This window comes from Ursus maritimus, unplaced genomic scaffold (assembly GCF_017311325.1).
Source record: "Ursus maritimus isolate PB19 unplaced genomic scaffold, ASM1731132v1 scaffold_20, whole genome shotgun sequence".
Lineage (NCBI taxonomy): Eukaryota > Metazoa > Chordata > Mammalia > Carnivora > Ursidae > Ursus > Ursus maritimus.
In genome coordinates, this window is record NW_024424453.1 from 17,665,028 (window position 1) to 17,682,121 (window position 17,094).

At 35.5% G+C, this 17,094-nt stretch overlaps 1 protein-coding gene across 5 annotated transcripts in view; it reads left to right on the forward strand.

The window, feature by feature from the left end:
- Positions 1-438: 438 nt before the first annotated feature.
- The window catches only part of PLSCR4 (phospholipid scramblase 4), a 41,959-nt gene continuing 25,303 nt past the window's right edge, over positions 439-17,094 (forward strand). For 3 of the 5 annotated variants that reach the window (XM_040636704.1, XM_040636706.1, XM_040636708.1), the window contains exons 1-2: positions 439-531; positions 1,024-1,072. The gene's annotated coding sequence lies outside the window, so the exon portion shown is untranslated. The remainder of the gene's footprint in view (positions 532-1,023; positions 1,073-17,094) is intronic. The other 2 variants (XM_040636705.1, XM_040636707.1) reach the window with 2 other exon arrangements.

Genomic DNA, 17,094 nt, shown 5'->3' on the forward strand with positions numbered 1-17,094 from the left:
GGGTCTAGCGGGGTGGGAGCAGATGCAAATTAACCGGGCTGTTGCGAAAGAGTGGTTTCTTCTTTTCCTTTCCGTGCACAGTAATCTCAGCAAAACTCTCAGGCTGTGGAACTTGCCTCCCTCATTACAGGCAACCGTCGACAGGTCCTTACCTTTCTCTACACCTCACACTAGAGCTGTGACAACTTTTCTCTCCGTGTCCCCGTCCCCCTTTTTTTTCCTGTGGACGCCCACGCTAGTGGCGCCCCGCGCCTCCCGGGACAACCCACCCGCGGCGGCCGAGCTCCAAGCGCGGGGGGCGGGGTCCGAGGCCAGCGCGACCGCGCGCCCTGGGGGAGGGTCTGGGCGAGCCGGGACCACGCCCCTGAGCCCCGCACCGCCCCGTCCCCTCCGGGCACTAGTTTGTTTTTAATTTGAAAAGTCCTCCTCTTCCTTCTCTCTTTCCCCGCCCCTTGTCTTTACCCCGCTCGGCGGGGAAAGTTAGACCCCGGGCCTGGCGTCGTGGGTGCGGAGAGGACAGCGAGCCGGGCGGTGAGTGGGGCCCAGCGGCGGGCGAGGAGCGGGGTCCGGGAGGCGCGGGGTCCGGGAGGCGCGGGCGCGGAGCTGCGTGATGAGGGGAGGCCGGGAACTGGCGGACGCCGGGACGCACGGCGCTGTGGGCTGGCACTCGCCCGCCCGCTGTGCCGCGCGCTGCATCCTCAGGTGCTGCGGGAGTTTCGGGGCTCCGGGCGCGCGTCTGTCCGGAGACGCGGCGGGGGACAGGCAGAGCCTGTTTCCATCCCTGGGTTGGGGGTCGGGCAGCGGCAGCGGCCCCGGAATGAAAGCTTCTGTTGGGAAGACCGTTCTTCAGGAGCAAAAATGCGCTCTGGGAGAGTTGGCTGCGCTTCCCGGCCCTCCCCGTCTCCTTTCTAGCGTGTCCCGCGGGAGGAAGGCGCGTTGCTTGGGGGCCGCCCTGGCCACCCGAGGATCTCTGCCCCGCAGGCCGGGTCCTTCCTGACCGGGCTCCCCTTGCGTCTCTCGCAGGCATCCCCTCGGCGCAGCACTCAGGTACTCCTTCCAGGCTGATTCGCAGGTAAAAGGGTTTGTGGTAACTTCACAGATTTGGCGGGCGGAGGGGCGTGGGTTACAGGAGAGAACCCTTCTCTCATTTTAAAAATGCGGACAAACTGAGGAGATGTAATTTATCTTGGGGTGTACTTGGTATGTTTCTATAAAACAAGACGTTTATGTTTCAAGACTTAGATTTTTCTTTCGTTTACTTTTCTGGTATTTTTATCTTAGGATCTACAGTTCAGTTGAGTTTTTGATTCTGTATTGCATATTTAAAGTGTAGCTACCAAAACGAGTACAGATGAAGCTATTAGGATTGATTTCATACCATATAAAAAAAAAGATTGATTTCCCACCTACTTAAGACTATGGATTTAATATTTCACTCAATTGTCTTCGTTAATTTTGAAATATTAGCGTCATTTCCATTAGATTTGGAAAAGCCAAGAATGCTCATGACATTCTGTGACGTTGTGAATGGTATATATAGGTCAGTGATATCTGGCAAGGGAACACATTAACATTCTGAGTAGGGGAAAAAGAAACGAAATTATTTCTTTTTACACATAATGTGATTGTGTATCTTGAATGTCTATAGGAAACAACTGAAAATATCCTAGAAAAAGAATTTAATGAAGTGTCCAATTGCATCTAGCCTATAGATAGATTATAGGATCCAATTGCATCTAACTAATAGGTATCAATAGATGTTACATAAACAAAAAAATACAACTGAACAAAATAAACCATTTTAGCCTGAAATAACACGAAATTGAAAACTTACTAAAAAAAAAGGTAAAACTACAGACGTGAACATACAATGAATGCATAAGTAAAAATGCTGTAAAATACGGTTTTTCTAAATATACAATTTCTTTAAGAGAATATATAAATTAAATAGATTCCTGATTTTTTTTGTTTCTAAGTCAGCTGTTTAGCCCATGTGCAAAAACAGTAGATATTCTTTACTACATAATAAAAGGTATTATCAAGCTATAGTGGTTAAAAGACTGTGGAATAGGGAATAGACCAGACAAGTCAATGAAACTGGACAGATTTCAGAATAAAAGGAATGCTCCCATTTTATAAACATACATGTTAAATCAGGTGGGGAAGAAATGTCATGTAATTGATCATATTTAAATAATGTATTTATTTGGGAAAACTCGTAATAAAACTGGAACTTTCTTACTCTTAGCACACAAATGTAATCTAGATGACTTATTAATTTTAATCTTAAGGTATGAAACCTGAAAGTAAAAGAGGAAAACCCAAATGAATATTTGTGAACATGGCATGTGGGTAAATTTTTTTGAGGTTGATACAAAAACCTACAGCCTATTTAGGGACATGATTCTTACTAACAATTTGCGTTCAGAAAACATACAAATAGGGAAATTGTTAACAGAAAAAGAGCTAATTATACTAGTATGCCTAGAATTCTCATTAAGACTTTTAAAATCAACAATCAATTTGAGGACATAAAGAGTCAGTTCAAAGCAAGAGAAATGCAAATGGCAAGCAGTATACTTGGCCAGGCTAATTATCAGAAAAGTACAATTAAAGTGAGAGTTTTTATGTGTCTTACTGATTTTGAAAGTCTGATAATATTCAGTATTGTTGATAATGTAATGAGAGAAATACAGTCTAACAAACTCTTAGTGGAAGTTTTATTGGTAAAGCTTTTTTATGGTGATAGCTATTAAACTTTTCAAATATTCAGTCACTGGAGTTTATCATGCTCTTAAGCGTGCAAATAAAAGTCTGTCAAAGATGTTCACAGCATTATTTGTAATACAGAAAACTTGGAAACAATTTCATAACCATTGTTTGGAATTTGGTTACATAATTTATGGTACATCCAAAGGTGGGATAATGTATAGTTTGAAACATTTAATAGCTCTAAATGTTGGTGGAAATATGTCCAAAGTATATTATAAGTTGGAACACAAAAAACAAGTTGAAACAGTATATATATATATAAATAGAATATATATACAGTAACAACATTTTTGTAAATAAAATGTAGAACCAGACTGAATTATATTATGTGTATTCACGTTCTCTTAGTTCTGTAATATATGTGTGTCTAAGGGAAAAGTGATGTTATTATAATAGGAAAAATAATAAATAATAAAGGTCCTGGAAGTGTATTTAGTAATTTATATAGATTAATTCCTTTCTGGATATATTAGTTGTCATTCAATGTGGAAAAAATATATTTTCTTTCACAAAGCTTTCCATGTTGTTCTCTTCATTTACTTTATTTTTGAATGTCCTCTTTGTGTCTTCCTTTGAAAATTCCTTCCTTTATCTCCTTTCTTAGTATTGAGTACTATGATGTTTCTTAGAGGCACACAACTGAAAACTTTTGCCTGAGGGATTTTACAGCCTGTTAACTTTCTTACAAATAAAAAATGCAGGGAATGTTCATGTTCTTAATGTATTTCAGCAGCATTGTACTAAAAATTAACCTTTACAGTACTTCAGGATAAGAGAGAGATGCTTAAAAAGAAAAATAAAATTGGACTACAAAAAGTAGAAAAGAGTGTATGGCAAAAATGAAGAAAAAATAAATGACAAATTTGGGGGAAAACATTCTTAAAGTTCTAATACTATTCATATGAATAAAATCTAAAAAAAAAAGACAAACAGAAAAATGGACAAATGACAAACAGTTCACAGAAATGGGGTTGCATATTACTTTTAAATGTAATAAAAACTGCTCAACTTACTCATAAGATCTAGAAAATAAAGTGGTTTTACTTTTCAGATTGGCAATGACAAAAATGTTGATAAAACATCATATTAGGAATCTCACACATTTTTGTCTCATATGAACCAATTCAAATTGTTTGGAATACAATTTGAGAATATATGTCAAAATAAAAATGTACAATACTTTGATCCAGCAGTCTGCTTCCAGGAATTTAAGACTCAGGCACAAAAAGAAGTATATATAAGTCTATTATAGCATGCTTTTAATTGCATGTATTTGGAAACTATTTAAATTTTCATCATTAATAGACCAGTTAAAACTGATGACTACCAAAATGGAGCTGGGCAGGCAGATGGGTTAAATAGGTGATGGGGATTAAGGAGGACACTTGTGATGAGCACCAGGCGATATATGGGAGTATTGAATCACTCTATTGTACACCTGAAACTAATATTATACTGTGTTTACTAACTGGAATTTAAAATAGGCCAATTAAATTGTACAGCCATTCAAAAGAATAAGGTTATATGAATTGTAGTCAACATCAAAACATTTTAACACATGCAGAAACAAAGTGCAGAAAGGTATATAGAAGACTGTCATTTGTATTAAAAGATATATTAGTTTGTGTATACTTAGAAAATCTCATGGAAGACAAAAAGTCCATCTATGGTTGCCTTTTGAAATGAGAAATGGGGATCTAGGTAGGAGGGATTTTTACTTTTCATGGTATAAGTATATGTACTCCTTGACTACTTGATTAATTTCAGTGTTTGTTTGCAGATAATACCTATTTTAAAATATGTTCTTATAAATGTAAGGTTTCTTATCAAAATGACTTAATTGTAGGTCATATACCATCATGTTTTGGTACAGTTTTTAATACTAGAAGACTAGCCAGAAAATGACACAATAAGGCATTTTATGGTAATCTTCCAGGTATCATAATTGACATGGTAATGTTTCCTTAAATGTATTGTATAAATATTATGAATAATATTACTCTTCTGGTATTTTTGTACTCCAAGTAACAAAAACATTTCTCCCTTGAAAGCTAAAATGGAGAAGCCTAATATTCTTTTCAAACAATTGAAACCAATTTAGTGTCTAATAAAACTATTTACGAACTGTGGCTGTCACTTTGCTTAGAGAGAGAGGTGTGGGCACATGCACAGGAGCGCTGCAGGGAGGGGCAGAGGGAGAGAGAATCTCAAGCACACTTCCTGCTGAGCACAGAGCCCTATGTGGAGCTCAATCTCAGGACCCTGAGGTCATGACCTGAGTCCAAATCAAGAGTCAGACACAATCCACTAAGCCAACCAGATGCCCCACTTTGCTTCTATTTAATCTCATTCTCTTATTTTATTTATTTATTTTTTTAATGTTTATTTGAGAGAGAGAAAGTGCACACACGAGTGGGGAAAGGGACAGAGGGAGAGGGAGAGAAGCAGTCTCCCTACTGAGCATGCAGAGCCTACCCTAGGGCTTGATCTCAGGAACCTGAGGTCATGACCTGAGCCTAAACCAAGAGTCAGGCACAACTGACTGAGCCACCGAGGCACCTCCTAATCTCATTCTTTTATTTTAAAACAAAGCCAAATAACCAACCTCCAAGATTCTTCTCTGCTAAAAAGAAGTAAATATTCCACCACAGACCTTTCATTGGGAAGGAATCATGGTGTGACCAAAATAAGAAATATGTTTATATCGATTATAAAAACATAACAGTAAAAATTGATTAGATTTTGCCAACATTTTTGTTCCTAGTGAAAACCACAGTTTCTTTGAAGTTTTTTGTAGGGCTGATTTCATGCAAAGATATAATTAAATAAATACATGTTCTACAAATAGTCTTAATGAGAGATTCTGTGCATCTTCGGGACATTTCTACTGCATATTTTATCCTAAAGTAACAGACCGAGGTTTATCTTGTTAGTGCAAGCCTTTGTAATAGCTTTTTGAGTTGGATAGTTTCTTAATTCTAGCTATGTGACAGCAACCTATTAAGTTGCCAAGGTGTGGAACAGAGTGACGGAATTCTTCAGTCATAGGACTTTAATCCATTCATGTTGAGCCCACTCAACTATCCAGTTCCCTGGTAACCGAGAAACCCGTAAAACTAATCAACACAATTATACATACTTACAGGAGCCAGGATTTTGGCTCAAAGTCTATAAAGAGAATCGTACTTGGAAGTGTGTGTAAAACATTTCAACTTTGCTGAACTTGAGATCTAAATAGTTACAGAGTATATTGTTTTATTTCTTTTTATTCTTTTTCAATTCAGATTATAAAATCTATTAGATTATATTCCTAATACAAGAATGAGAATGCATCACTTAAAAATTTTACAGCGTATCTTGGATTTCTTTGGAACTTCAGAAGAGATTTACTTGGGTTTACCAGTGAGGTTTGAGGAAAATTAGATAGGTGTTGCATTAGTAAATTGAAGATTTAATGGAGTTTATTAAGATATGATTCCTTTCGAAGATGGATTTTTACTGGAGAAAGAGAGGTTGTTAATCTGTAGTTATGGATGGGTGGGTGTGTGGTGAGGGGTATATCAGACTCACTTGGGAAATGGTTTCAAGCCTCATACACTTAGAGAAAGAAGTCCCTTAGATTTGCGGTTCTCAGAGTGTGGGCCTAAATCAGCAATGTCAGCATCACCTGGTCTCATGTGGTATATGGCATATTTGGAATAGTTCCAAATTTCTTTAATACACCTGCTTCTTCCTCCTTGAGACTTAATGTACTTGATTGCTGAGGTACAGAATTTTGTGTGGGAAGGAACTTTGGAAATCAATTTGTTCAAACTTTCAGGTTTGTATACCTAACACATATTTGTCTGTATGTGTTCTATCTGACTGAAGTTCTCTTTATGAAATGTTTGCATAGTTTTTTCAGTTTCAATGTGATGAAAATTTTGTAATTTTTACATTCACAACAAACTGGACCATATTATTTAATAACATACTTAGCAAATTTGACCTTCTTAAATATTCTTAACAGTATTGGATTAAGAAGGCAGAGAAATGTCTACGTTTATTTTGGAAATGTTAACATCAAATGGTGACTTAATATTTGGAATATTTTTGTAGGAAAGTTGCATATCCTATTAATCTTTTAAAAATTTCTACTATGTCAAGTAACTTTGAATAGCATTTTAGCAAAAGTTTAAAAAAAACTTTATTTTATGTCATAATCTAAGAATATTTATTTACTTAAAAATATCCTTAGCAACTCAATCCAGCTAAAAAATCTACACAAAACACCACTATCATATTGAGCTGTAGAAGGTGTTAATTTTTATTTCAGTTTTATTTTCTCAATTGTTTTTGTGTTGTTTTAATGTTGGAGGTTTATATGCTTATAAAAGTTTTGAAAAGTTTTCCCAGTAGAAAAGAAATAAAAGATCTGCAAATTTGATTTTGTCCCAGACTTTTGAAATCATTTTCTTAGTTTATAATATGTGCTTATGCATTCTATGTTTCTATTTTGAATAATTAAATATTCCCAGTAGAAAAGTATTTTCTTTCTAATTGCAGTGTTGGGCCTTTATCCAAGGAAGGATAATAAGATATTTAAACAGGTGATGACTTTATTGAGGCATAATGAGGTGGATTTTGCTGGATTCATCATGCTGTTTGCTTTGTGATACATATGGAAAGTCCTTAACCTAAACTATGTATACAGTGTTTTTGCAGACTATTTCATTATTGTGAAAGAACTGACCCCACACAGAATCTAATATATGATCATTGCAATAGCTAAATCCCAGAAAGCTATTAAGGTTGATAAATTTACCCTGGGACAATCACATTTTTAAGAGGAGAAGGAAATTGTTAATATTGTTAAGTGGTTTTCCAAATTTAAATGTAAATCAGTTAGTTTGCAAGTAGATAATAAAAGATGGTATCAGTAGTATTTCAGCTACCCAAGGAAGTTATATTAACTGTAGTTGAAATCCACACATGAGGTCAGCTTTGGGGGAAATTGCTATATGAATAACTTTCAGTTTATAAAATCTTTAGAAAATGTATATACTTCTGGAAGTTCACCACATTCATGACCTATTGTTTTCATTCAGTTCAAAATATTTTTCTTATTTCCCTTGAGATGTCTTTTTTGACTATGGATTATTTAGAAGTGTGTCGTTTTTATTTCTAAGTGGTTGGAGATTTTCCCGTTACTCTTCAGTTAGTGATTTCCAGGTACATTACAGTATAGTCAGAAAACACACTTTGTTTGATTTTAGTCCTTTGTCATTTTTTTAAGATTTTATTTATTAGAGAGAGAGAGCATGAGGGGGAGGGGAGCGATAGTGGGAGAGGGAGAAGCACAGCGTGGAGCCTGCCATAGGGCTCCATCCCAGAATCCCGAGATTATGACCTGAGCCGAAGGCAGCCACTTAACTGACTGAGCCACCCAGGTGCCCTAATCCTTTTTAATTTTTAAAAAATACTTTATAATTTTTAAAGGTTTGTTTTATGACCCAGAATCTGGCCTGTCTGGGTGAAGTTTCCATGTGTTGTAAAGAATGGGTATTCTGATGTGGTTGAGTGGAGTGTTCTATAAATATCGCCGTTGGCTGATTTCAGTTCTTTAGTGTTATAGCTGAGTATCTCTCCACTGGTGCTGTAGATTCCTGAAGGAGAAAGTAAGTGTTCAAGACTCCAGCTGTAACTGGGGACTTGTCTGTTGCTCCTTTCAATGCTGTCAGTGTTAGCTTCATGGATTTTGAAGCCCTGTTTTTAGGTGGAGTGACATTTAGGATTGCTATATCTTGGTTTGACTCCTACTTTTCAATGATGGCCCTCTGATAATTTTCTTTGCTCTGAAATCTACTTGTGGAATATTAATTCCAGCTTTTTTTCTCTTAATAACTTCATTGAGATATGGTTCACATGTCATAAAATTCATTTGTCTAAAGTTTATTGCTTTTTACCGTACTCACAAAGTTTTGCAGCCCTCACCACAATCTAATATTAGAAAATTTTCATAATTCCAAAAACAAACTCATGCCCAATAGCAGTCATTCTGCATTCCTGTCACTTTCCCTCCAGCCTCTTGCAACCCCTAATCTTTCTACCCTTATAGACTTGCCTATTCCGGATAGTTCATGTAGAAGGAATCAGTTATACAGTATATGGTTTCTGCATTCCTGTCACTTTCCCTCCAGCCTCTTGCAACCCCTAATCTTTCTACCCTTATAGACTTGCCTATTCCGGATAGTTCATGTAGAAGGAATCAGTTATACAGTATATGGTCTGTTGTGACTGACTTCTTTCACTCTTTTACTTTCTTTCGGTTAATGTTTTCAAGGTTCATTCAAGTTGTATGTATTAGACTTTATTATCATTTATGGCTGAACAATATCCCATTGTGAGGATATATCACTTTTCAAAGTTTACCCATTCAGCAGTTGGTGGACATTTGAGTTGTTTCCATTTTTTGGCTATTTCAAATAATGCTGCTATGTACATGTTTTTGTGAAAATGTTTTTATTTCTCTTTAGTATGTACCTAGGAATAAAATTGCTGTCATATGTTTAACCGTATTAACCATATTAAACTCTATGTTTAGTCTTTCAAGGAACTGCCAGACTGCTTTCTAGAGCAGCTGCACCATTTTGCATTTCCACCAGCAGTGAAGGAGGGTTTCCAGTGTCTCCTCATATTTGCTGACTCTTGTTATTGTCTGTCTTTTTTATTATAGCTATCTTAGTAGATGGAAAAGTTAATTGTAGTTTTGATTTGCATGCCTTTGATGACTAATGGTGTTGAGAATCTTTTTATGTCCTTATTGGCATTCATGTATCTTTCCTGAAAAAGTGTCCAAATCCTATTTTTCAGTTGGGTTGTCTTTTATTACTGAGTTCTGAATGTTCTCCCTATATTCTGGATAAAAGTCCCTTACCAGATATACAAATATTTTATCTCATTATGTAGATTATTTCTTTTTAATTTTCCCGATGGTATTCTTTGAACCACAAGCTTTTACAATTTTGATGAAGTCCACTTTATTTATTTCTTTTTTGTTGTTGCCTATGCTGTTGGTGTCATATCTGTGAAACCATTGCCTAACCCAAAGTGATGATGATTTGCTCCCATTTTTCTTTTAAAATTTCTTAGTTCTACCTTTTACATTTAGCTTTATGGTCCATTTTGACTTAATTATTTTGTATGGGATATTGTAGGGGTCTAAATCCATTCTTTTGTATGTAGATACACAGTTTTCCCAACACTGTTGAAAAGACTACGCCTTCCTCGTTGAATGGTCTTGGCACCCAGTTCTGTTTCATTGGTCTATATGTCTATCATAGGCCAGTACCACACTATTTGGATTACTGTAGCTTTGTGTAAGTTTTATTTATGTATTTATGTATGTATTTATTTATTTATTTAATTTTTTTCAAATTTGTATTTAAATTCTAGTTAATATAAAGTGTCATAATTGGTTTCAGGAGTAGAATTTAGTGATTCATCACTTACATATAACACCCAATGCTCAACACAAGTACCTTCTTTAATCCCCATCCCCCATTTAGCCTACCCCCCACCTCCCACCTCCCCTCCAGCAACCCTCAGTTTGTTCTCTGTAGTTAAGAATCTCTATGGTTTGCTTCCCTCTCTTTTTTTTCCCCTTCCCCTATGTTCATCTGTTTCTTAAATTCCTTAAATTTTGTATGAGTGAAATCATATGATATTTATCTTTCTCTGACTGACTTACTTTGCTTATTTTGCTTAGCATAATACTGTCTAGCTCTATCCACATCATCGTAAATGGCAAGATGTCATTTTTTGATGGCCGAGTAATATTCCATTTATATATATACACCACACCTTCTTTATCCGTTCATCAGTCAGTGGACATTTGGGCTCTTTCCATAATTTGGCTATTGTTGGTAATGCTGCTATACACATCAGGGTGTATGTGCCCCTTTAAATCAGTATTTTTGTATCCTTTGGGTAAATAGTAGTGCAGTTGCTGGGTCATAGGGTAGCTCTAGTTTTAACTTTTTGAGGAACCTCTATACTGTTTTCCATAGTGGTTGCACCAGTTTGCATTCTCACCAACAGTGTGAGAGGGTTCCCTTTTCTCCACATCCTCGCCAACATCTGTTGCTTCCTGTGCTAATTTTAGCCATTCTGACTGGTGTGAGGTGATATCTCATTGTGGTTTTAATTTGTATTTCCTTGATGATAAGTGATGTGGAGCATCTTTTCATGTATCTTGACCATCTGGATGTCTCTTTGGAAAAACCATAGTAAGTTTTAAAATCAAGAAGTTTGAATCCTCCATCTTTGTTCTTTGTTTTTAAGATTATTTTGGCTTGTTAGAGTTTTCTTTTGTTTCCATATGAATTTTATGTTTAGCTCATTAATTCCTTAAAAAAGGCAACTTCAATTTTGATAGAGATAATGTTAAACATATAGATGAATTTGCGGGGTATTGTCATCTTAACTATTAAGTTGTCTGATCTATGAACTTGGAATGTCTGTGCTTTTATTTAAATCTTACTTGATTTATTTCAACATGATTTTTTAGTTTTCAATATACAAGTTTTATACTTTTTCATTAAATTTATTCCTACGTATGTTATTTTTTGGTACTGTTATAAATGGAATTGGTTTGTTTTATTCATTGCCAGTGTATAGAAGACACATGATTTTTGCATATTGATTTTATGTCCTGCCACATCGTTGAACTTGTTTATTACTTCTAATGGTGTTTACCAGATTCCTTAGGAATGTCTATGTGTAAGATACATCACTTTCTTCATTTCCGATCTCAATACGTTTTGTTATTATTTTTTTCTAACCTAATTGCTCTGGCTAGAAGTTCTAGTACAGGGGCACCTGGGTGGCTCCAGTCAGTTAAGTGCCTGCCTTTGGCTCAGGTCATGATCTTGGGGTCCTGGGATCGAGCCCCACGTTGGGCTCCCTGCTCAGCGGAGAGTCTGCTTCTCCCTCTCTCTCTGCACCAACCCCCCCCCACTTGTGCGCACACTCTCTCTCTCAAATAAATAAAATCTTCAAAAAAAAAAGAAGATCTAGTACAATTAAATAGAAGTGGTGACAGTGAACCTTCTAGTCTTGTTCTTTGGTCTTAGGGGGAGTGCATTCAGTCTTTCTCCATTGAATATAATCTTAACAGTGAGGCACTTTATAAATGCTTTTTATCAGATTAGAGAAGTTTCATTGCATTTCTAGGTTGTTTAGGGATTTTGTTTTGTTTTGTAGTGAGAAGGTACTGAGCTCTGTCAAATATTTTTCTGCATCTATTGAGCTGATTGTGTTTTTTACTTTTTTATTATTAAATCATTCCTTGATTTTTGTATGTTAAACCAGTATCTTATTACTGTCATAAATCCCACTTGGTCACAGTGTATAAATCTTTTTATATGTTGCTGTATTCCATTTCCTAGTGTTGAGGACTTTTGTAGCTATAGTCATAGGAGATATTAGTGTAGCTTTCTTTCCTTGTGAGGTCTTTGATTTTGATATCATGGTGTTAGTGACTCATAGAATGAGGTGCGATACGTTCACTTTTATTTTTTAGAAGAGTTTATGAAGGATTAGTATTTATTATTAAGCATTTGGTAGAACTCACCAAAGAAGTCATCTGTGCCTGGGCTCTCTGTGGAAATTTGATTACTAATTCAATCTCTTGTTATGGTTCTTTTCAGGTTTTCTTTTTCTTCTTCAGTTAGTTTTGGTAGATTATATCTTTCTAATAATTTGTCCATTTTATCTGGTGTATCTAAGTTTTTATTATATGATAGTTTATATTATTTCTTTACAATTCTTTTTTTTTTCACTGTAAGGTTGATAGCAGTATGCCTGCTTTTGTTCATGATTTTAGTAATTTGAGTCTTCTCTCTTTGTTTATTCATTAGTTCAGCAATAAGTTTGTCAGTTTTGTTGATCTTCTCAAAACAAAAAGTTTTGTTCATTTTCTTTTTTTTTCTGTTTTATTTCTACTTTAATCTTTACTATTTCTTTCCACTTGTTTTAGTTTTAATCTGCTTTTTTTTTATTTTCTTGAAGTGGAAGATTGGGTTACTGATTTGAGAAACATCTTTTTAAAAACATTGTGCATTGACTAGCATAAATTTGGGTTTAAGCATGGTGCTAGCTGTATTTTATAAGTTTTTGGCATTTTGTCTTTTCATTTTCATTCATCTCAAAGCATTTTCTAATTTTCCTTGTGAATTTTTTTCTAGTTTGTTGCCTATTGAGAAGTATATTGTTTAATTTCCACGTATTATGAATTTCCCCAATTTTTTTCTGTTTTTGATTTCTAAATTTAATTTCATTGTTTTCAGAGAACATTTTATATGATTTCAGTCTTTTAAGGTTTATTGAAGTTTGTTTCATGGACCGATGCATGATCTATCTTGGAGAATGATCCATGTACACTTGAGAAGAATGTGGTCTGCTGTTGTTGGATGCAATGTTCTATAAATGACAGGTTTAGTTCAAAAAATGTTCAAGTCTTCTGTTTCTTTATTGATTTTCTGCTCAGTTGGTCCTTTCATTATTGAAAATGGGATGTTGAAGTGTCAAACATTATTGTTGAATTGCCTGTTTTTTCCCTCACTTCTGCCCAGTTTTGCTTGTTTATTTTGTGACCGTCTTGTTATGTGCACATATATGTATAATTGTTCCATTTTCCTGGTGAATTGATCCTTTTATTATTATGAAATATCCTTGTCTCCTGTAATAGTTTTATCTTAAAGGCTGTAGCCACTGCACTTTTTGGTTAGGACTTGCTTGCATGGTATTTACCTTTTTGATTCTTTTACTTTCAACCTGTTTGTTTTTAAATCTTAACTGTGTCTCTTGTTTGCTGTGTATAGTTGGATCATGTTTTTTTCTTTCTTTTATACCCATTCTGCCAATCTTTGCCTTTGACTAGATCGTTTAACCCATGCCTATTAAGGTAGGATTTATATCAGATATTTTCTTTAAATTTTTTACTTTGAGTATAGTTATTACATTAGTTTTGGGTGTACGACATAGTGATTCAAGATCTTTATACATTATGCTATTCTCACCATAAGTGGAGCTACCATCTGTCACCGTACACCAGTGTTACAGTATCATTGGCTATATATTCCCTGTGCCGTGCCTTTTATTCCTGTGACCTATGCATTCCATAAATGGAAACCTCTATGTCCCACTCTGCCCTACCCATTTTTGCCCATCCCCAACCCCCTTCTCTGGCAGCCATTGGTTCTCTGTATTTATAGGTCTGATTTTGCTGTTTGTTTTGCTTTTTAGATTCCACATATGAGTGAAATCATATGGTATTTGTTTTTCTCAGTCTGACTTATTTCACTTAGCATCATACCTTCTAGGTCCATCCATGTTCTTGTTGCAAATGGTAAGATCTCATCCTTTGTTATGTGTGTGTGTCTGTGTGTGTCACATCTTCTCTATCCATTCATCTATTGATTGACACTCAGCTGCTGCTTGTTTTCAATTTGTCTTAACATTCCATCTTTCTTTTACATGTTTGCTTGGTATATCTTTTCTTTTTCCTTTCAGTCTACTTTATCATTACATTTGAATGAGTTTCTTTTTAGAGAGCATGTAATTGGATCATTAAAAAAATATCCATTTATCTATTTTGATAATGTATGTCTCTTCATTGTTATGTTTAATACATTACATTTAATGTACTATTGATAGATTTGAATTTATACCTGCTTGTTTTCTTTTTCGTTCTTCTGTGTCTCATTTCCTGTCTTTTTTTGGTTTTTTTTAGCATTATTTGAATATTTTTGTGGTATTTAATCTGTCATTGTGCTTGGATTTTATCTTTGTGTATTGGATTCTATCTTTATGAGTAGTGTTTTTAGTGGTGGCTCTCAACCCACATAAGTTGAGACTTTTCTGGTTTTTTGTACATGTGTACTGTATCCTGGATATTGTATTTTGAATATTATGTTAAAAGATTTGGAGTGTTGAGGCTCAGTCGTTAACGTGTCTGCCTTCGTCTCAGGTCATGATCCCAGCATTCTGGGATTGAGCCCCGCATCGGGCTCCCTGCTCAGCGGGAAGCCTGCTTCTCCCTCTCCCACTCCCCCTGCTTGTGTTCCCTCTCTTGCTGTCTCTCTCTCTGTCAAATAAATAAATAAAATCTTAAAAAAAAAAAAAGATTTGGAGTCTTATTAAGATGCTATGCAGGAAATTGATTTTCTTAATCAGTAGGTAACCATCAAAATTTAATCCTCATTAAAGCCCTTATCTTTCCCAAGCTGTTTATGCTTGTAACTGCTGCTAATTTTCTCTCTCCCTGTTCTCCTTAAGGTTTTTTACCAGGAGGCTCACTCTCCACTGCCCTGCCTGCTCTTATCCACTCTCGCCACCACATGGCACCACCTCCAAGACAGAAAAGTGTTTTCTTTTTGGTCCAGTGAGTCTATTGGGCCAGAGTAGAATAGCTGAGACCCCAGTACTTCCATTTATAAACATGATCTCCCCTTGGGCCAGTTCCCAGGAAGCATTTTCTTCCTGATCTCTGTTTATGTCATGAGAAATCTTACTGCAGAATTTTTTTGTGTGTGCAATGAATTCTTCACATATCTCATCATATTCAGTAAAGTAAGTAAACGGACTCAGTTTAACATTTGTAGCCAATATTATCCTTGGTAATAGCACGTATGAATTAGTGTATTTATAATCCACAAAACTTTTGGTGAGCTGAAATAGATGGATTAATATAAATGTGTCACCATTACTATAAGAACATTTCAAAGACCAGACCCACCCATTTATGAAATGAATTTCATATTCAAAAAGAAACATTCAAACTAGTTTCTGCCTTTTAATTCTACCGTCTATCACCAGAAACAAGGAAGAGTAGCTCATTAGATTGTATTTATTTTTCTAGTATTTTTTCCACTGCACCCTACCTTAAAGGTAAATATTGAAGGGTTCTGTGTGGCTGCAGTTATGGGGAAGAGGAAGGCTGAGGTGTAGCAGCAACGTGCTGTAGCCTGGGGGGAACTGGGTTACTGGTCAGATGCTGGCAGTACTTCTTAATGGCTGTGCACCCTCAGGGAAAAGCCTTTAAATAACTCCTCTGTGCCTCAGTTTCCCCCTCTGTTATAATACCTCATTTCTAAAGCTCTTTATGATTCTTGGGCATCCCAGCCTTTTTCATCCATTAATGGAAGATTAAAAAATGTAATAATAATAATAATGTCTAGTGAATTGACTGCATAAACTCTAAACGTATAAGAGTTAGGGAGATTTAGAGGCCATTTTTTTGGCTATTCCAGTCAAATTTGATTTGAACTAGTTTGTTCTTTGGCAGTGATTTTACAGAGGCTATCCTGAACATGTGTGTTAATTTGGATTTTCTTTCAGTAAGGTAGAGCTATTTTAATATTCAACCCAGAATTATGGGCAAGCTAAATAGGAACACAATGCACCTGTTGCTTTTAAACTTCCAATTTTGGGGACTCTTTATCTAGGCATCCATTAAATTTCCATTTGTCTTTGTCTTGCTTCATTCAAAGAAGTGAATAAAAGTTTTATATCTTTTAATTAGCAAGAGGTATTTAAAGGGTCACTTAAAAATGAAGAATCAACAATCCTTTTGAATGTGTAAATAAAAGTTCCTTCCATACAGTGCTGAGTACCTGCTATTTTGTAATATTTTCATGAGTGATTCTTTAAAATCTGTAAGCCACAATATCCATTAAAATTTCTCTTTCAGGAAGCACATTATTTTGAATAGTGATTGAATTAAGAATTGTGTTTAATGGCACGATAATACAAAATAAATTTTTCACCTAGCAAATTGGCAAAGTTTAAAGGGAGGTAATATTTATTAACACTGAGATGGTCACTCACATGATTTGTGTTTAAACTGAAGGAGCCTTGCTAGAAAGAAAATAGTTTGGCAAAATGTTCCCTAAGTTGTGAAAACATTCACCTATAGAACACAAATCGATTTCTTCTAAAATTATTTAATTATAAGAAGTTTGTACAATACTTATGTAAATTGAAATTTTATAACATTAGTCACAATACTAGAAAGGTATGAACAATAAAAATGGAATAGTTTGAATAAGTGAAGGTAGTCATTGGTACCTTACATTTAAACACATATATTTGTTAGTTCACAGTATTTCTAATAATGTTTATTATAAAACCCCCCATTCATACACACAGAAGCATAAAGTCATACACACACACACACAAACACACACACAGGATATTCACCAACATTTTAAGAATAGTTTTTTTTTGAAAGCGGGTTTAAGAGTTATGTTCATTTCTTTATACTTACTGATGCTTTACAAA